Source organism: Psammomys obesus, unplaced genomic scaffold (assembly GCF_907164565.1).
Source record: "Psammomys obesus unplaced genomic scaffold, mPsaObe1.curated_primary_1811, whole genome shotgun sequence".
NCBI classification, from domain to species: Eukaryota; Metazoa; Chordata; class Mammalia; order Rodentia; family Muridae; genus Psammomys; species Psammomys obesus.
The window spans coordinates 1,570,607-1,593,724 of NW_026596120.1; positions in this window are offsets into that span (position 1 = coordinate 1,570,607).

The window sequence follows — 23,118 nt, forward strand, 5'->3', positions numbered from 1 at the left end:
TTTTTTTTTTTTTTACAGAAAAATACAATATCATTTGAGCAAAGACAGCCTACAGAGTGGAAAAAAATATTTCTTAGCTGTACTTCTGACAGAGGACTTATATTTAGAATATTCAAAGAATGAAAAACACTAAAGATCAAGAAAAAGAAAAACAGATTTTTTTTTCTTAAAAATGAGGATATGAAGCAAAAAAAATCTCAAAAGGTGAAATATAAATGGTTGAGAAACATTTTAAAACATATTTCCATCAGAGAAATGAAAATTGATTTCATATTACCATAGTCAGAATGGGTAAGATTTAAAAACAAAAATCTTATAAATAAGTATATAGCGTGCATGTCTGTGTGGTTCTGGGTTACCTCACTCAAGATGATCTCATTCACTTGCCTGCAAATTTCATGATGTTCTTGTTTTAAATAGCTGAACAGAATATCATTGTGTAGATGTACCACAGTTTCCTTTTTTAAAAATTTCTTTCATTCATTTATTACAATTTATTCACTTTGTATCCCAGCTGTAGCTCCCTCCCTCATCCTCTCCCAATCCTGCCCTTCCTCCCTCATCTCCTCTCTGCCCCTCTCTAAGTCCACTGATAGGGGAGGTCCTCCTCCCCTTCCATCTCACCCTAGACTATCATGTCTCATCAGGGTTGTCTGCATTGTCTTCTTCTGTGGCCTGGTAAGGCTGCCCTGCCCCAAGGGAAGGTTTCTTTATCTATTCTTCAGCTGAGGAACATCTGGGTTGTTTCCAGTTTCTGGTTATTAAGTATAAAAAAAAATGGCTATGAACAAAGTTGAGCAAACGTCCTTATTATATGTTGGAACATCTTTTGTATATGCCCCAGAGTGGTATAGCTGGTTCTTAGGGTAGAGCTGTTCCCAGTTTTCTGAGGAAGTGCCACATTGATTTCCAAAGTGGTTGTATAAGTTTGCAATCCCACCAGCAATGGAGGCGTGGTCTCCTTTCTCCACAACCTCTCCAGCATGAGCTGTCACTTGAGTTTTTGATCTTAGCCATTCTGATGGATGTAAAGTGGCATCTCAGAGTCATTTTGCTTTGCATTTCCCTGATGACTAAGAACTCTGAACATTTCTTTGGTAAGTGATTAGTCATACAATACAGGATAGCCATTCTACAATCCACAACCCCAAAGAAGCTAAGTAACAAAAAGGACCCTAGGAAGGATGCTTAATTATTATTCAGAAGGGCAAATAGAATAGACACTGGACGTGGTTGAAAAGAGGGAACATGATTGGAGCCTTCCACAAATATTTTCTGAAAAATTTCACCCAGCAGGGGATTGAAGCAGATGCTGAGACTCATAACCAAACTTTGGGCAGAGCACAGTCAGTCTCTATGGAAGAGTCGGGGAACGGGAATGGGGGAATACAAGGACAGGAGCTCCACAAGAAGGCCAACAGAGCCAACAAATCTGAGCCCAGAGGGTCCTGCAGAGACTGATGCACCAACCAAGGACCATGCATGGAGAGGCCTGAGAACACCTGCTCAGATGTAGCCAATAGGCAGCTCAATCTCCATGTAGTTGCCCTAGTAAGGGGAATAGGGGCTGTCTCTGACATAGACTCTGTTGCCTGCTCTTTGATTATTTTCCCCTGGGCTAGGCGGCCTTACCAGGCCACAGAGGAAGAGGATGCAGACAATCTTGAAGAGACTTGATAGTCTGGGTCAGGTGGCAAGGGAGGAGGGCTCCCCCATTCTGAGGACTAGGGAATGGGAATAGAGGGGAAGAGGTAGGGTGAGTGGGACTAGGACGACAAAGAAGAGGACTATGATCAGGACATAAAAATGAATAAGTTAATTTTTAAAAAATTTAAAAAATGATGACAAAGGGGAACTTTATTGTGTGTGTAAACTTTCTTTAGGAGTGCAAATTGCTACAGCCATTGTGGCAAGCAGTGCAGAGCAGTGGTCCTCAGCTTGTGGGTCATGAGCCCTTTGGGAAGTTGAACAACCCTTTCACAGGAGTCACCTAGGCCATTAGGAAACATAGATACTCATGCTATGATTCATAACAATAGAAAAATTACAGTTCTAAAGTAGCAATAAAATAATTTTACAGTCAGGGGTACCAGAACATAAAGATCTGTATCAAAGGGTCCCAGTATTAGCAATATTGAGAACCACTGGTACAGAGGTTCATCAAAAAGTCATAAATGTATCTACCATATTATCCAACCGTGTCATTCCCAAAGATAAACTCAAAGAGGGCTTTTCTGACTCTAGAGATAGCAGCTTTTCTGTGTTCGTTCCTACTCTGATTCACAATAGCTAGGAAACGGAAACAATCTAGGTGTCTTACACTGATGCCTGGATGATGTTATTAGCCCAAAACTCTGTGGAAGATCATGGGCCTTAGGGTAGAACATAAAACTATGTTAGAGGAGCATAGTTTGACTCCTAGTTGTTTATTGTTTTATGCATAGACTAATACATTTTTCAACCCTTATCAGAGAAGTTTCTATTTGCAGCAGATGGTGATTAACACAGAGATGCACAACTGGTTAAGTTTCAGAGAACAAGACTGCAGAATGCTCAGTCTGAAACAGGACATCTCTTTCACACCCCTTCTTGCCAAGGCTTTAAGAAGCCTTGATCATTGTGGAAGAGGAGACGGAAAGAGTTAAGATTCAGAGGCACTTGATGACTACAAGAATAGTGTCTTCTGGACAAATCAGGAATCTTTACACATGACTCCACAGAGGCTGTGACAAGACATGCAAAATATGTGTTAGCTCTACATGGAGCGGAAAAGCGGCCCAAACAGTTTCACTTCCCCGTTGAGGAGATATTGACAATCGATGACCACTGGGAGAGAGTGTCACTTTTCTTTAAAAAAAAATTGTACCTCCTGGTAAGTCACCCGTGCTCCACTGGAAGGTCATACGTTCAAGAACATATGGGCAGAACAAATTGGGCTTGAAGGGTACAAAAGTAAAGGAGCTACGAAGTTGGGTCGGTAAAAAAGGGGGTTAGGTTTTTGAAGGAGTCCAGGGAGTAGACTAAATACTCGAAAACACATTATACATTTCATGTGCTGCTGAGAGAAGTATTCTGAAGTATTTAGATGGAGTAGTCTGTAGATGTCTATTAAGCCCACTTGATATATAATGTCATTAGACTCTGATGTTTTCTTATTGTGTTTTTGTGTGAGTGATCTATGTATGAATATAAAATAACCCACTATTATGTGTTCTATCTTTACACACATAGAATTTGTATTATAAAATTTGTATACGTGTTTAGAATTGTAATATTCTCTTGGTGGGTTGTTCCCTTAATATGCAGTGGTGATTTTATTTTAATCTCTTCTGACTAATTTTGGTTTAAGATTTATTTTGCCAGAAATTAGAATTGCTATGCCTGCTTGCTGTCAATTTCCATTAACTTGGATTAACTTTTCTCAGCCTTTTACCCTAAGGCTGTGTTTGTATTTACAAATGAGGGTTTTTTTTTTCTTTTATGCAAAAAATAGACAGGTCCTTGGGGTTGTGTTATGTTGTTTTGTTTTTACTCTAATGTGCTAGTCTGTGTCTTTTACTGGGGAATTGAGACAGAATTCAGGGTTATTATTGAAAAGTATATATTAATTCTTGTTATTTTTTGTTTTTGTCATGTTTGGTATTTGCCTAATCTTCATGTCCTTGTTTACTATGCTAGCAAAGTTTATTTCCTGGCCTCATGGATATATTTATTCTTCTCTCCAGTTGGTAGGATTTCTTCAAGTATCTTCTGCAGTACTGGCTTACTGGTTATGAATCCCTTTGGGTAGTGCTCATCGTGGACAGCTATTTCTTGTTCTTCAATTGTTAAGGACAACTTTGTTTGGAAGACTTTCCCAAATACAAAAAATTCTTTTCTCAAACACAAGCTCAACTTTTTATGACAATGTTATTTTTAGCCAATTGACTTCACTATTATTTTTTATTATAAATCTGGAGATTTTTTTTTAAAGTGATTTTATCCCTTTGATTCAGGAAGTTACAAAATGAAGTCTTTCTGATGAAAATGATATTTTCTTTACTAGTAGTACTGATGGAATATTTATAATATTGTAGTCCATCAATGCTGTTTGTGTTTCTAAATATAAAAATTTTGCAGGCTGTTAACATACTGTGATCATGTTCATACATGCTCATGTTCATTTGAAAACAAGGTATATTCTCAAGAAAAGTTCTAACTATGTACTCATAGACCCTAGCTTATGGGTTTTTATAACTTCTGTGTCCTTGCTAACATTCATCCCCTTGTTCTGTCTAGATCTAATATAAATGTGCTATAGCCTTCCTGGATTTAGTATCTATTTATTCTTTCATCTCATAGTTTCTGCTTTATGAAAGTTGCTACTGGTATTTGGTGAATAGATACTAATATCTTCACTGTGAATTGTAGTCTTTCTCATCATAGAGTGTCCTACTTTATATTGTTTAATTCTGGCCTAAATTTAACCTTGTTTGAGATCAAAATCATGGCCCCTGATTTCTTCTTACTTGCCCTTGCTTAGTGTATTTTTGTTCATTCTTTCATCTTTTACCTTTCCAGTTCACTTTAGATATGACTTTTGCATACAGCATAATGTTAAAATTTCCTTTCTTAAACACCTGGATATCTCTTTCTATCATGTTAGCTACGTCTGCTAATATGTATTCAGAAAATTAGTTCCTTTGGTCTTGATCTTAAAATAAGAATACACAAGTGAATATCATCCACAATTTTTGCTGTTTGCTTTGTTCTTTTGCCCCTGTATTTCTTTTGTTACTTGGGAACATGAATCTCTTTGTGATGGTTATCTTTGTACTAATACTTTTCTACAGTACTTTAGCAAACTTCGTTTTGATAGTTTTTTTTTTCAATATTAGTGTCAATAGATAACTTTTTTCTTCTCATTTATAATAAGTATAGTTTTAGTGTTGATATTTGTAAATTTAAATGTTTTTGATCTTGAAGCTCTTCATTAGTCTATCTAAGTAGCTTTCATTTCCAACACCAGTAACCCAATTAGTAAGTCTATTTTATTTCTATTTACACTAAATCTTTCTCTGTTTTCAAATTGTTGTGCTAATTGCACAGTGTCAGAGACTATAATGTGAGAAGTAAATTGTTCCATCTTTGCCACCATCATTTATGGATTAAACATATGTAATATATAACTGTGTGATAAGTCATGGCTTGTTGAATCTCTCTCTGTGATAGTGTTTCATAGACATGGTATTTTTTTTTTCAAGTGTTTGATTTTTTATCACTCTTTGTAGCATTCATAACAAAAGCTTAAAAGCATAAAAATAAATTTTGGGAAAATAAGAAATCTCATTTTCTTAGTTTATATATGTATACATTGGCGGGATGACTAACAGTAGGGTTTAACTATGAGTTACGAAAACAAATATTCCCGTTTAGTGTCTTGATCTTACTCTGACTCCATGACAAGTGGGATGATCTTTTAGTGAAATCAATCGTATTTGCTTCTTCTTGAATTGTTGTTTTAAATAATGTTTTGTTTCATTATTTAATTTCAGTAACAACTACTAAATGCATAACTCATTACTTTAACTGGTTTTCTTGAAAATTATAATGTCCTCATAGAATATTCTTTAAGTATGCCCACTTTCTCTCTTTTTTTTTATTAGCTACTTAGTCTGTTCTGATAACACTTCATTCTCAGTGTCTCTCATTTTAGTTATATTCATTAGTATTATTCTATTGTTTTTTTTTTTTTTTTAATTCAGTTTTGGGATTTGTCAGTTCTTCTCTTCAGAGTGAAATGCCCAGTGAGGTTAAGCATGCTTAGACATGTGTCCAAAGCTGACCTAGAAATGGAGAATAGAAAAAGTTATGCTTCTGAATAAGAACCCAGAAAAAAGCAGGAAGGCTTAGCAGTAAAGATTTGTAAATAACTTTCTTCCCAATAGCATGTCTGTTGGGTGCATGGCATTTCCTTAAGTGAACTTTTTCTGTCCAGGGACTCATAATTCCAATTGCATTAACTCTTATGGGATATATCCTAAGGTTTCTGTTGCTATGATAAAATACCACGACCAAATCAAATTACAGGAGAAAGGGTTTATTTCAGCTGACATCTCTCAGGCCACAACCGATTACTGAGGGCAGGAACTCAAGGCAGGACCTAGTGACAGAAACTGAATCAGAAACTATACAGAGATATTGCTTACTGCCTTGCGCCCCATTGCTAACTCAGCCTACTTTGTTTGTTTGAGACAAGGTATCTCTATATTGCCATGTAGCCCTATCTTCTCTATGTAGATCAGGCTGGTCTCCAATTCAGTGAGATCTGCTTTCCTCTCTTTTTGGTATTAAAGATCTGTAGGCTTAGATTTTTAAAGAAACCTAAATTATTTAGGGTTCTTAAACACTTCTAGCTCCTTTCCAACCTACTGACCAGAGATGGGGGGGGGGAGGTTATGAGGCAAAGGGGGTTGTAGACCATTTTTTAGAAGAAGTTCCTTGTGGTAAATCCACTCTTCATAGTCTGGATACCAGTCATCTAGTCCAAATGCCAACACCAAACAGCAATGCGAATCAGCAGGATTCAGTAGATCAGAATGAGTCAGCGAAAGCCACAAGACTCAGTTGGATTGCTCTGAGAAGTTCTCTAGAATGCTTCTCTTTGAGAAGTGAAATGTCAAAGAATGAAGACCAGCAAAGTGATGTAGATCCAAAAATTGTTGTCTCACTGTCTTCAGGCTTCTATATATCTCCTCTCCCTGGAGTTCACCGCTAGATTTTTTTCAGCTGGCCAAAATCATCCACCTTACATGAGACAGCTCGCAGCAAACATCACATGCCCTCTCACAAGACAGCTTCTAGCAAAACAACCTCTGGCAAAACTGAGTCTTGAAAGAAACCAGAAACTTCCACTTCAAAGACCTGTGCCTCAGTGCCTAGCCAGCCTGCTTTCTTATACCATTCAGGACAAGCTGCCAAGGGGTGGCACTGTCCCTAATAAACTGAGCACATCATGTCAATCTTGTGAATGCTGTTTTGTTTTTTTATAAAACTGATTTAAGCTAGAGAGCATGTTAAAGATCAAATCACCAGTTATTTGTCATTCTTATAAACAAGTGATTAAATTGCCTGGTGACATTGTATAAGGACTAGTTAACTTCTTTATAAGGTTTGAGGATCATGCTAATCTCAGATATTGAGAACAAACATAAAGGCAAATCAGTAAAAGCAGAAGAGGAATAAATATCAAAAGCCTGTGAGATAGGAATACTGTCATGTTGAGAACTAAGTTTCAAAATTAACACATTTCCTGTGAATCTGCTGCTGCATGTACTTTGGTTAAAAAAGATAAAAAAGATTAAAACCCAAAAGATAACTATGAATTAGGGTAGCATGTTGCCCACAATTCCAGGTACTTTAGTCAGCAAACACTAAGTTTCTAGACCAGTGGATGGGACATACAAGTTGCCTTCATGGGAAAAGATGATTATCACCCTACCCCTTTTAACATAATAAAAGTACAGTTGGTTCCTTTGTATATGGGATTAATTTTCTTCCTCGAAGGATCAGAAATAAATGAGAAGAGACAGATAAAGAAAGAGACATGATTCCTACCCTAATGTGCTGGAGATTTATGTGTAAGGGGAATTTCTGTTTCCATCACTAACCAGATGTTAAATTAGGTAAAATATCGTCTCAAGAATAGAAAAACTAGTAGCATATTGCTACTCTGAAAAATTCAGGAATCATATCACCTGACGTAAGGAGGACCAGAGAACAGCAAATGACTATACTCACTCATCACTCAGGTGATGTATGCACTGAGATAAATATGCATGGTTGCAGCAGGCGACCAAAAAGACATAGAGCGACAAGGGGCTCAATATTGTTCCTTAATTAAACCAGCTAATTCAACTAGACACCAAGGTGTATGCACAGAAAGAAACTGTATACAATGTATAATTTTTTAGTTCCCTACCAAGACAGGGAAATGACACCTTGTATCAGTGAAGATGACAGAAATCTTAAATCTTTGGCATGTAAAACTGTTTCATTTTGATGGGTGTAAGGCATTTTGAGGGGTGCATGACATTTTTCTAATGACTAAGGATGTTGAGCATTTCTTTAAGTGTTTCTCTGCCATTCTATGTTCCTCTATTGAGAATTCTCTGTTTAGCTCTGTAACCCATTTGTTAATTGGGTTACTTGATTTGTTGCTGTTTAACTTCTTAAGTTCTTTGACAACACATGCTGGAGAGGATATGGAGAAAGGGGAACTCTCCTCCATTGTTGGTGGGAATGTAAACTTGTACAACCACTTTGGAAATCAATCTGGTGCTTTCTCAGACAAACAAGAACACTGTTACCTCAAGATCTAGCTGTACCACTCCTAGACATATATTTAAAAGGTGCTCAAGTACACAACAAGGACATTTATCCAAACATGTTTGTAGCAGCTTTATTTGTAATCACCAGAACCTGTAAACAACCCAGATGACCCTCAGTCGAGGAATGGATACAGTTGAGAATGAGGAATGGAATACTACTCAACAATTAAAAACAAAGAAATCATGAAATTTGCAGGTAAATGGTGGGATCTAGAAAAGATCATCCTGAGTGAGGTATCCCAGAAGCAGAAAGACACACATGGTATACACTCACTTATAAGTGGTTATTAGACACATAATATAGGATAATCATGCTAAAATCTGTACACCTAAGGAAGCTAAGCAAGCAGGAGGACCCTGGGAAAGATGATCACTCTTCATCCAGAAAGGCAAATGAGACAGACATCGGAAGATGGAGAAAACAGCAAACAGGGCAGGAGCCTATCACAGATGACCTCTGGAAGACTGCACACAGCAGGGGATCAAAACATATGCTGAGATGCATAGCCAAACTTTGGGCAGAGTGCAGGGAATCTTAGGAAAGAAAGGGGAGATAGAAAGACCCGGAGGGAACAGAAGCTCCACAAAGTGAGCAACAGAACCAAAAAAATCTGGGCCCAGGGGTCTTTTCTGAGACAGATACTCCAAACAAGGACCATGCATGGAGATAACTTAGAACCCCTTCATAGAAGTAGCCTAGGGCAACTCAGTATCCAAGAGGGTTCCCCAATAATAGGACCAGGGACCATCTCTGATATGAACTCATGGGCTGGCTCTTGGATCACCTCCACCTGAGGGAGGGAGCAGCCTTGACAGGCCACAGAGAAAGACAAAGAAACCAGTCCTGATGAGACCTGATTAAATATGGTCAGATGGAAGGGGAGGAGGACCTCCCCTATAATTGGACTGGGGAAGGGGCATAGGAAAAGAAGAGGGAGGGAGGGTGTGATTGGGAGGGGATGGGGAAGGGGCTACAGCTGGGATACAAAGTGAAGAAACTGTAATTAATAAAATAAAATAAAAGTAAAAAAAAAACTGTTTCCTTGTGATCTCCTCTTGTCTCTTGGGTTTTTAGATTTACAAGCTGCTGGAAGGAGAGAAGCCCATCAAAGTATGTGGATGGACAGAGAAATGTACCCAACATGCATAATGCTACTGATTTAGGAGCACATGGAGGAAATTGGTAGGAGAAATGTCAGAATCTATACCCATGAAGTCTCATCAGCATGACTACCTAACCAAGACCTGAGCAAGAGTGGTAGCAATGACATCCTAACATGGAAAGAAAAACAAAATCTCATATGGCCTCAACCTTAAACAAACAAACAAAAACTACAGGCAACAAAGGAATGCTAAAATCAGGAAAAATAATCTTACTCAGGGAAGAGCATACCAATTGGTTATCCAATGCTACATGGTCAGGCATAAAAACATACACATACAAGTAATATTTATACAGAATAAGCAGAAGATTATATATACATCTATATGTACAATGTATTAAACTCTAAAATAACAATACTTATAGTTTTGTAAGTTATTAATGTGAAAGAACTGCAGGATAGAGATAGGTAAGGCTACATCATTTGAAAGACCTAAACCAATATACGTGTATACATATACACACATATATGTACATATACACATAGAACAATATTTATGTTTTAAAGAAGAGACATAAATTATTACATATGTTTATATATTAGTATAATATATACATATATAGTATTAATAGTATTATTTATCATATATGTGTTTACATATAGTATAATCTCTAACATATAATAATATCTGCATAAATTATATTATATATGCATAATGACTATGTAATTATATAACAATCTCAATAACCAAACTAACTTTTCATTTTTTCCATGGAAAAAAATTTTAGAGTACCGGTAAGAAAAAAAGAGAAACTCTTGGTTGCCTTCAAGAACCTGGCATTAAGACTGTATTGCTGAAGATACTACATACTTGAGTTGTAGAATATACAGCTTGTCCTGATCTAGAAGCATCATCCCTGCTGGACAGCTTTCCTAGGCTTGGAGATGCTATGCAGGATGCCAGAGTAAACAAATAGTCACAAATCTTACCCAGCTGTGAATCCCAAGAGCTGCAGTAACAACCACTCTGAGAAGACATGTCCACTAATGCAAAAGTAACAGGGATATTATAGTAATAACCAGTCATTTGCTGTTCGGATGTAAGGATCAAGCCACAAGATCAAACCCATATTTGTCACTATTATTTAGGGCTAAGGACTTGTAACTAGATAGGCCACCAGCGCTAGAGAAGAGCCAAACATTTCTTGCCTACTCAATTTTATTTCTGCTTTCAAGTGTATTTTTTTTTTTTTAATTTGCAAGGAGACAATCTCTGTCATTTACAGCGTAAGAGGTGGAAGAGGGACAATTTCAGTAGCGCTAAGGTAGAGATTTCATAAGATCTGATTTCCCCAACTCTGCTATTGTTGGTTTGTTTGTTTTTAATTTATTTTGTTTGTTTTGTTTTCTTGCTTATCTTTACTTTGGAGTCCATGGGGAGTCTGTCAAAATTGCCTGGCATTTTCAGTTCTACTCAATAGTATCTATTTAGTAGAAGCATCTTTGCTCCTTGAAAATGTTCACTAATAGTGCTCTTTCACCCTTGCTTTGAAATGCTGTTTGAGTCTTAGCTTCTTCTACTGTGAATGTACTGTTTGGTTTACATCTTTCTAGTGATTTCTCTATACTGTAGTTCTTTCACACTAATAACATATTAAAACATAAATATCATCATTTTGGACTTTAATACATATCTGTAGAACATTAATCAACTAAATTTTCAAATAAAGAAACTGGGGTGAATTTTCTCACGACTATAATGTGTTAGCCATTACGACAGACACGTTGTAATATTTGTGCCTTTCCTATTCCAAATACACATACAGTTCTTAAAATTCAAGGACAACTTTATTCATATAAGAATTGTATGCAAGCATCTTCGCAGTGCAGGGTATAGGAGAAAAGAATTCCAGGAGTTGGTGGAGATAGTGCTATTATCCTTTTAGGGAACTTGCCATCACTTCCATGTCTGGATAGCTCCAAATTACTTACTGTACAGAATGACTCAGAGGCAGTGATTGTTCTTCAATGTCTAGAACATGCTTATTGTCCACTTCCTGGGGTAAAAGTTAATGTGAATCTCATAACACTTTCCAAACAATATATATTGAAACAAGAACCTCTAAAACGAACTTTTATTAGCCTCCTTTAATTGTTGTTTCAGAGGCTTGCTCCCTCAGTCTGTTAACCCAGGCCTAATCTTGGAATCCTCTAGCCTCCATACAATATTACCTAGGTCTAGAAAGTTTTCAGCCTCTGAGACTTACTGCATAATACACTCACCCTATCTTATTCTTTCTGAGCTCATAGCTGGCTTGTTCAGTTCACCTGTTCTGGCTCAAACTCCTCTCCCAGTTAACATTCAATCTGGCTTCTCTCTTGGCTTCTGAATTGCTCTGCTTGGCCTTGAACTAACTCTAGCAATCTTTTCTAATCTTCTTGTTTCTTCTCATTCTCTGGCTCATTCATTCTTCATCTGAGTTCTCTTTTTGCAACCTGTCTTTCTATTACGGTTCCAGTGAAACCGCCTCCTTTCTCTCTGCATAGCCTATTTTCTTCCCTTTTTTAAATTAATTTTTTTATTTTTTATATTAATCACAGGTTATTTACTTTGTATCCCAGCCATAGCCCCCTCCTTCTTGCCCTCCCAATCCCACCCTCACTTAGAAAGACAAATGGGATGGACATGGGAAGTAACAGGACAGGAGCCTACTGCAGAGGGCCTCTGAAAGACTCTTCCTAGCAGTGTATCTGTATTGCCTCTTAAGTGGCTTTTTCTTTCCATATTATTCTGTCAAATCTTTCTCTGATTCATCACTTTTTCTGCCACTCAATTAGCCATTACTTTCAAACATAGGTGTGTCCTTCTACAAAATAACTTGACCTTCATTGTTTGGAATTAAAGGTGTGTACTGCCACACCTGGACCTAGCCTTTTCTTTACCTGAAACTTGCTTTATACCAAGCTGGCCTTGAACTAAGATCTGCCTGCTTCTCTTTCCTGGATTAAAGGTATGTTTACATTTCAGCCAGATCACTCAGACCTAGAAGGTCTTTGGAAGTGATCTCTTGCTAGAACAACCATCTTCTGTATTAAAATTCTTCTGCAACTTCCCCCTTTCTGTTAAAGCTAAAAATTGTAGGCAGTTTAACTTTTACAAAGAAACAATTGTCAATCCCACAAATTTAATAGTCTGAATGTCCTTACAAAGATCCACGTGGCCATCGATGTGATGATCATCCATTATTGCAGTCCTGATCATCTGTCCTTCAGCAACAGTCCACTTCAGCATCAAGGTTTTCCAGTCTGCCAGGCAGCTGGTTTGTTAAACTGTTTCCATGCAGGAACATCTTTTTTTTTTTTTTTTTTTCTGCATCCCTTTCTTGAGCCATAAGCTCCTCTCATTCAGATCAGATCTTTATCAATTTTGATGCAACCACAGTCTTTTATCACCTATGGAAATTCAGGCAAAACCTCTTTCCCAACATAACCCATTCCATGAGTTCCATTCTGATGCTCAAACATCTTTAAAATATAACAGTTGATCTAATTTAATAGTTTTTTTTTTTCCTACAATCCAGTGGGTATTTTTGTTTTGTTTTGTTGTTTGTTTTTTATGTTTGTTTGGTTTTGATTTTGAGACACGGTTTATCCGTGTATCCTGGATGTCCTGGACTTGCGATGTAGACCAGGCTGGCCTGGAAACCACAGCAATTCCCCTACCTTTGCCTCCCTGAGTGCTGGGATTAAGGGAGTGCACTACAATGCCTGGTTTACAATCCAGTGTCTTTTAGTTAATCTTATTCCCTCTTTCTTTTTATCAAAGTACAATTCAATCTTTATGAATCTACAAATAAACTAGACATTTAGGCATTCCCATTCCATGCCCAGCTCCATGCCAGTGAGGTGGGCTCTAATCCAGCAAGACAGGCTTCTTACCCATTATCAATGAGCTGTTTACCTTCATCCTCAATTTCATTAGGAACCATAGGTTTACAATTAAGAAATTTTTGTTCTGTTAGTTTGTCTCTCTCTTGTCTTTCAAGCCTTTGTGTTGTCATACTAATTTTTCTTGTTGTATGGCTATTTTCAACCATTTTTGAGAAGAAAAATGTAAAGATTACAATTGACAGTAGAGAGGGGCTTACTCAAGTGTCATAATTGCAATGAGTACTGCAGTGGCTTTTTTAAGCTAACCTTTCTCTCCCCTCAACTCTTACCTTTGTTCTCAAAGGATCTGAACTGGAGTTTCCCATTTTTAATGCAGGAAATGTCTGTCTATATAACTGAAATTCTCTTTTGGGGTGGCTTGCTATGATTTACTATCTCAGAGGCTTCTGCATCATTCCTTGCTCTGGCTAGAGGATCCCATGCTCCGAGGTCTCCCAAATTCTCTCTGGGTATCCAGTTGAATTTGAAGAATGGAATCTTTCTCTGGAGATGATCCCAGGCAAATTTCTCCTTTATTGCTTTCTGGTCAGATGTCTCCTATCCTATGGGACGTTTCTGTCAGATGTCCTCTGCTTCTGAAGCATTTGTAGGCTTTCTTCTTCTTCAACAATGTTGAGTTTTCTTACTAACCACATTGAATGCCATATGTTAAAAGATCTTTTATTCTCCTGTGGTAATTGTTGTCTTGAAAATTAATTCTGTCCAATAAATATAATCTTATAGTTTTAAAGGTTCTTAATATTTGATAATTTCATGCATGTATATAATGTTTTGATCAAATCCGTTCCTCTATTTTTTCCCCTCAAAATTATTCCCTGTCTCCTGAAGACTTTTCCCTTCTAAAGCCAAGTGTTTTTTTTTTTTTTTTGTTTTTTTTTTGTTTTGTTTTATTTTTAAGAAAAGCACTGAGTCTATATAGTGCTCCTGATATGTGCACTAGGAGTAGAGGTAGCCCTGAATTTTTAACTAATCAGATGATTACATCAGTGTATATACTTCATCAGAACTGTTATATATTTATATTTAATCAGATAAGTTTTGATAATCTCTGCGTTGAAGTTGGATGAACCTGTAGGTACAATGTTCAGACCTTTGTTCAAACTCCTGGATTTCTGGGCCTGCTAGACATGATTGTGTATGTGTTCTTTTTCTCATACTCTTTATTCTCAATTCTTGGAATCTGCTGATTAATTATCATTTCATTTTCTTATTAAACTTAAGCACTAGTTATCTGACTTGTTTTTCCTACATTGAAGCTTACTTGCTGACTTTACCTAACTGAAGATTGAAATTATCAGCAAAAGAAAAGCAGGTGAAAAGAAGACCAGATGTTGATAATTACATAAGAAGCACTAATTAACACTATCTAATTGAAGCAAGTTTGCCTTTGCTAATGTCACTTGTAAACTATCACACCCCAACCTGAAGAAATATCTTGCTCATGGTGATGTTTTTGTGTCTGTCGTGAAAACCCATTGATGGTTCTGAATGCTTCTGAGCAGGATTTCCCAGTGAAAGACAAAGGGTGTTACATTTTCATTTCCAGTAAGCTCTTCTAGTCCTACTTATGTTGTTTTTAAAAAATAATTATTTAAATGCTTCACAGCATTATCTAAACAACAAATATGTAAGCATAAGAGCTTCCATAAATTCTTGGTACTTTGAAATAATTTTAATTTTTATTATACAATATTTATGATTCAGGGAAGGTGCATGAATTTACCTTTTGTGCTGAATATACTGAGTCTTATCAATTCAAGCCACAAATATTTTCAGGTTTAAAAGGCAATCAGCAATGCTTAAATCAGCAGAGAAAAAAAAAAAATGTGTTTTTTTTTCTTTCTTTACTCTTAAAAGCCTGACATAATGAATAAAAGAACTAAAAATAGAATATTTTTTATTATTCCATTTTTAAAAACTAGAAGTTGATGTCTCTCCCTCTCTCTCTTACACACACACACAAAATGTGTGTCAGACAAAACAAACTTTGAAGCAAACCTACTAGACGGTATAGAATTTTAATACATGCCTTTTTTCAAAGTTCTAGCTTGTAGTAAGTAGCATAATTATGAATGGCTATAGTATAAATAAAATATAATTCCAAAAGATAACAACACAAAGGTCTTACATAGCAGATTATTTAGAAAAATAATTCAGCATTCCATTTTATTCCTCCCCCAAGTGAGATTATCAAAAAAATTCTAACCAACTTTATATGTATGAAATAGTAAAATATCTGCTTTAAGTTTTCTATATGGCTAGTCACAGTAACAAATTTAGAATTTCTAAACAGACACCAGTGCTAAAGTATATTTATGTATATATTTTTAATTTTTTATTTTTTAAATATTAGTTACAGTTTATTAACTTTGTATCCCAGCTGTATCCCGTTTCCTCATTCCCTCCGGACCCCACCTTCCCTCCCTCATCTCTTCCCTGCCCTTTTCCAAGTCCACTGATAGGGGAGGACCTCCTCCCCTTTCATCTGACCCTGGTTTATCAGGTATCTTCAGGAATGGCTGCAAAGTCCTCCTCTGTGGCCTAGCAAGGCTGCTCCTCCCTCGGTCGGGGGGAGGGAGATCAAAGAGCCTGCCATTGAGTTTATGTCAGAAATAGTCAGAAATAGTCCCTGTTGCCCTTACTAGTGTACCGGCTTGGATACTGAGCTACCATGGGCTACATCCGAGCAGAGGTTCTAGGTTATATCCATACATGGTCCTTGGTTGGAGAAGCAGTCTCATAAAAGACGCCTGTATCTAGATATATTTGGTCCTTGTGGAGCTTCTATCCTCTCCAGGTCATATTAACTCCCCCTTCTTTCTTACGATTCCCTGCACTCTGCAGAAGGTTTGGTTATGAGTCTTAGTATCTGCTTTGATACACTGCTAAGTAGAGTCTTTCAGAAGCCCTCAGTGGTAGGCTCCTGTCCTGTTACTTGCTTTCTCCTACATCCAATGTCTATCCCATTTGTCTTTCCAAGTGAGGATTGATCACCTTACCCTGGGCCCTCTTTCCTGTTTATCTTCTTTAGATGTATAGATTTCAGTATGTTTTTCATATCTTATAGGTCTATATAAGTGAGTATATTCCGTGTGTGTCTTTACGCTTTTGGGATACCTCACTAAGGATGATCATTTCTAGGTCCCAACATTTGCCTGCAAATTTCATGATTTCCTTGTTTTTAATTGCTGAGTAGTATTCCATTGTGTAACACAATTTCTGTACCCATTCCTCAACTGAGGGACATCTGGGTTGTTTCCAGGTTCTGGCTATTGCGAATAAAGCTGCTACAAACATGGTTGAGCAAATATCCTTGTCAGTCTCCCCTCCAACAAAAGCCCTGGGCCAGATGATTTCAGCATATAATTCTACCAGAACTTCAAAGAAGAGCTAACACCAGTCCTCCTCAAACTATTCCACAAAATAGAAACAGAAGGTACATTACTAAACTCATTCTATGAAGCCACCGTCACCGTGATACCTAAACCACACAAAGACTCAACAAAAAAAGAGAACTTCAGACCTATCTATCTTATGAACATTGATGCAAATATACTCAATAAAATATTGGCAAACCGAATCCAAGAACACATAAAAGATATCATCCACCATGACCAAATAGTCTTCATCCCAGGCATGCAAGGGTGGTTCAATATAATCTATCAATGTAATTCATTGTAAAATTCATCAATGTAATCCACCACAGAAAAACAAACAAAAACAACAGCAACAAAAAAAAAACTGAAGGAGAAACACCACATGATCATCTCCTTAGATGCTGTAAAAGCATTTGACAAAGTCCAACACCCATTCACGTTAAAAGTCTTGGAGAGATCAGGGACACAAGGCACATACCTAAACATAATAAAGGCAATATACAGCAAACCTATAGCCAACATCAAACTCAATGGAAAGAAACTCAAACCAATCCCCCTGAAATCAGGGACAAGAAAAGGCTGCCCACTCTCTCCATATCTCTTCAACATAGTACTTAAAATCCTAGATAGAACAATAAGACAACTAAAAGAGATCAAGGGGATACAAATTGGAAAGGAAGTGGTCAAAGTGTCACTATTCACAGATGATATGATAGTATACATGACCAACCCCAAAAATTCAATCAGAGAACTCCTTCAGCTGATAAACACCTTTAGCAAAGTGGCTGGATACAAAATTAACTCAAAAAAATCAGAAGCCCTCCTATATACCAAAGACAAAAGGGCCGAGAAAGAAATTAGGGAAACAACACCCTTCACAATAGCCATTAATAAAATAAAGTACCTTGGTGTGACTCTAACCAAACAAGTGAAAGACTTGTTTGAGAAAAACTTCAAGTCTCTGAAGAAAGAAATTGAAGAATATTTATATATTTTATCTTAACTTGTGAAGCAATAGTTTTTAAACTTTTCCACATCATTCCTGTGTAGTCATCCTAGAGTTTGGTTTGATCCAACACTTTTCTGAGACTGTCCTCTTCACTGACTTGTAAGTGGATACTATTTCTTTTTACAGGTTTGGCTGGGTTTTCAATTTGCTTCTAGGCAGAAAATTTTAATCTATTTGAAATGCTACCAATCGAAAATTCCTGGAGACTCCATTATCATCCATTATTTCCTTATCTTTTAAAAAATAGGTTTATTGTTCTCATTTCCAAAAGAAGCTCTTTACTGTAGCCATTTCTTCATTTTTCCATAACATTGTTTTAGTGGGTTTCTTGTAAGCATCAAGGAGTATATTTATAGCAATACTACACTTCTCACATTTCCAGGAAATAAGCACTAAAGCTGCGTGTGACGTCTTTCTAACATTGACTATTTTATTTCAGAGTAAAAGCCTGTCCTCACAGACAAGTTTGTAAAATTTTCCTAGTTAAAACCACATAAGTGAAAATATAATTCATTAAATTTTTTATAATTATTCTTTACAAAGTTATATCTGATTTCATGTAGGGTATTTGTTGAGAGAATAAATAATCTATGTCCAAGTAGACTAAGCAACAAATGAGAAACACTGTTGTAGGAATGATGAGGTGTGTTTATAGATAGAAAGTCACTAAAGTAAGGAAATTGTTATTCTGGGATGGGGGAAGTTGGAGTGCCACAGCTAGGAAAGAAGAGTACTTGTAGAAAATAAATACTTTTGGTGCTGTTGTACTCAAGGAGTTCTACCTCCAACTCATGTTCCACTGATACATGTACCAGCAAGATGACTGGACACAGCTGATCTGCATCCTTGCAGCTGGAGTTCTTGCGGTGAACTGCAGGGAAGAGCTCAGTGAGGGGCCACTCATACAAACAACATCACCTGCTGAGATCTACAGTAGCTGAGTCAGAAGCAGGAAATTAAAGACTTGGGGCCTAGCAAAATATATTGCCCACATGAAAGAAAGCTGAAGAAAACATTTGGAATACTTCCTCAAAAATAAACATCACATTTAAAGAAATAATGCACCTAAGCCCTGCAGCAAATTCCAGGAGATAGACAAGAAGATCTTCAAGAAGTTTAAAGAATACACAAAAGGAAAAATAAAAAATAAGGTCAGTGAACTTAAACAAGATAACAATAAATGCTTTTGTAATGTCAAAACAAGCATGTACATATGACTGAATGAAATGACAAAGATAATTCGGGATTTGAAGTTGGAGCTTAATGAAGAGATAGAAGTATTCAAGAAAATGAAAGAAAAATTGAAAAATTCACCAATTCAACCTAAAATTTCAGAAATCCTGGCTCTTGGAAGAGAATCTATAATCACCTCTTGACTCAACCATCATAACCTTTAACTAAAATCTAAATATTTATCCTTATACCACCATTCTGATAAGTATAGCTTTCACGCTTCATCGAAGAGCTATAATAGAGCACAAAGACATGGCATAACACATACCTTGGTTAACCAATACAATGGAACTGAAGATTGATATGTAAGTTCAGTAAGCAATAAAAAAATCTGTTATTGTCAAAGAAGCCAAAAATTAATAGAAGAAAAATGACAGCAACTTCAAATGGTGAGGGTCAAATTGAATAGAAGGATGAAACTAAATCCATATATCTTACCCTGCACAAAAATCAACTACAAATGGATCAAGAACCTCAACATGAAGTCTTAGACCCTGAATTTGGTATAGGACAAGATACAGAAGACCCTTGAACTCAAGAACATAAGAAAAGACCTTTTGAACAGAACCCATATACTTTCAGGCATTAAGACCAACAAGGAATAAAAAGGACTTTATGAAACTTAAAATTTTCTTGGCAATAAAATATATCTATATTAGAGTGCCAATATAACCTGTAGAGTAGAAAAATATACATCTGTAAAATCATAGTGTCTAGAACACACACACACACACAGACACACACACACACACACACACACACACACACAACACCAAGAAAACAACCCAATGGAACTGAACTGAGTTCTCAAAAGAGGACTACAAGCAGCAAACAACAGCTTTAATATGTTTAGCATCCTTATCCACCAGGAAAGAACAAATTAAAACTACTTTGATGTTTCATGTTATCTAAGTCTTAATGGTCAAGATTAAGAGAAGCAAATGATAGCAAGTGTGGAGAGGATTTTTGGAAGAAGCAACATTTACTGCTGGTGGGAGTGCATACTGGCTCTGACACCATGGAAACCGGTATGGAATTTCCTGAAAAAGGTAAAAGTAGATCTACCACAAGATCCAGCTGTACTCTTGGATACCTACTTAAATGATTATTATCTTATTGCAGAGTACGTTCTTTCTTGTGTGCATGGATATACTATTCATAATAGCCAAGAAAGAGAAACCCTAGATGTCTATCAACTTGGAAATGGATAATGAAAATGTGGTACATTTATACAATGGATTAATATTCAGCCATTAAAAATAAAATTATGAAAATTTCAGAAAAAGGATTAGAACTGGAAATAGTTGTGCCAAATGCAATAACCCAGGTTCAAAACGATAAATGTCAAACATTTTTTGTACTATGTAGATGTTAGCTTTTGAAGCTTTAAATGTGGGTGGTTCATTCGAAATGCCTATAGGGGTTAAGTAACTTGTAAAGGGTTAGAGGTAATCTTTCAAGGAAGTTGAAATAGGATATAATATTACAAAGACACAAAAGGGAATAGAAAGTAAGGATTAAGTGAGGCAAAGAATGTTAGACTAGGGTAGAGAAGCAAATGGGGGGAGAGATGACTAACAAGAAGAGCTTTTCAAAAAAGCCATATGGAAACCTACCACAGAAGCTTCCTAAAATATATACATATTCATACTTTAAAAAAATGTGAATTGAGTGACTCCATAATAGGGTGGTAAAATCCCAAGTAGAAATAATACACTACAAAATAAAAATCCCAGTACTCTGAATGAGTTACCCCATTTTGAGTTTATGGCTAATGGAATCACTTATATTTCCCCATCATCACAGACTATTGGCAGTGTTCTTGATTGCCCTCAAGAACGTTATAGCAAGATGTAGAGGAATTTTCATCCAACAACATGGCTGTTATGGCAAGAGATTACATCCAAAGACCTTCTAATTCTGTGTAATCCGGCTGGATTACAGACATGTCCTTAGCACACACATTTAATCCCAAACAATGAAAGTAAGATTAGTTTATAGAAGAAAGCAGTGATGTTTGAAAGTGATGTCTAATTGAGGTATGGACAAAGTGATGAATCAGCGAAAGAATTGACAGACTGAGTCAGAGACAGGATAAACCCAACACTCATGAGAACAGCACAGGAAAGAAAGGCTACATAAGAACAGTTCAGGGAGAGAAAAGGGGAGTAAGACAAGACTAGTGGATGTGGCAGTTTTACAGAGACAGCGAGAATGAGCCAGAGAATGAGAAGGAGCCAGAAGACTAGAACATATTGCCAGTGTTAGTTTGAAGCCAAGCAGAGCAATTCAGTCAGAAGCTGAGAGAGAAGTCAGATTCAACTTAGTGAGGAGGAGTTTGGGCCAGAGCAGCTGAGTTGAGCCAGCCAGCAAGAGTTCAGAAAGAGCTAGAAGGGGTGAGTTTATTCAGCAGTAAGTTTCTGAGATGACAATTACCTCTGGCAAATAAAAGTTACATTTACAACAATACTCTGTGGCTTAAGGTACCACATACTTGAATCACAGAACATGGAGAAATCTAGCTGGTCCTCAAATGAAAGTTTCATCTCTACCAGGTAGTTTTATAGTAGTGAAAGATGTTGTAAATGTTATCAAGGGGGAAAAAAAAAGTTGTCATCATCCTCACTAAGTTGTGAACCCTGTAAGCCACATTAATAACCTGCCTGGGAAGATACCTCTGCTGGTACAAGAGTGACATGGAATGTTATGAGAGTTATCAACCACTTAAAACATATGATTGAATCTATACCTGGCACTCAAAGACAGTAAGATTCTGTTGCTAGATAGGTCATGCATCCTAGGAAAGCACCTGCTACAACCTGTGCAACTTAGGGATTGACCAAACTGGGGCAATAGACAACAAGGAAACAAGAGATACACATTCAGAAATTGTGTGATTTGGTGAGCTGCGTGCTCTGATGGAGATGTAGAAGTAAAGGCTCAGAAACTAGGTGCATTTATTATGTTCAGTGTGAACAAGGAGGAGGCAGGCAAGGCAAGACAGGAGACTCTGTAGGAAATCTCTGTGGGGGACTTCCACATCCAGAAGCTGCAGTTGATACTTTCTGTATATAATGTAAATGTCCAGGACCAGGAAACTGCAGTTAACACTTTCTGCACACACTAGTTTTAGCTAAAGGTTAACTGTCCACCATCATCTTTACTTAGGCCTATTTCCATGGGTCTGAAGAATTGGGATACTTGCCATGACCTTGATTACATAAAAACAAAACAAAAAAAACCCCATAATCATTCCAGATTTCATCCACTCCCCACAAAGCCTACTATTATTTTGTAAATGAACATACCATTAAAACAATTTCTCATAACTTTATGCTGTCCCTATAGGTCAGTACATCTCTCAACCCTTATCAGAGAAGGATTAGATGGCAATTAACACAGAGATGCACAATTGGTCAATATGCAGAGAATAAGAGAATTCAGAGTGTATGGTAGTTCGAACATGAACGAACCTCATAGGCTCCCATGTTTTAATACTTGGTCCCCAGATAGTAAAACTGTTTGGCAGGGATTATAATGTATGACACTGTTAGAGAAAGTGTTTCAGTGAGGTGGGATTTGATGTTTCAAAAGCTAGGACCAAGCTCAGTAAGTTCTCTCTCTCTCTCTCTCTCTCTCTCTCTCTCTTTCTCTACTTCGTGGTTGTATCTTAAGATGAAAGGTTTCAGCTACCTCAACAGTGTTATGCTTGCCTGCTGCCATGCTTGTTGCTATGGTGGTCATAGACTCACCCTCTGAAACTGTAAGTCCCAAATAAACTTTCTTTCATAAGTTGCCTTGGTAATAGTGCTCTGTCATAGCAATTCAAAAGTAACTAAGACAGAGTGACAAGCCCCAAATGAGACACTCACATTATACATCTTTCCTCAAGACCCAGAGATCTATACTTAGAGGGGACAGAAAGACTGTAAAAGACAGAGGTGGTAGATGACATAAAGAAAAACATTGTTTTCCAAATGCCTTGAGCAGATGCACATATGACTCACAATGTTTGCGACAGCATGCACAAGCTTAATACACAAGTTTAATACAGAAAAAAAATTGCATCATGGAAG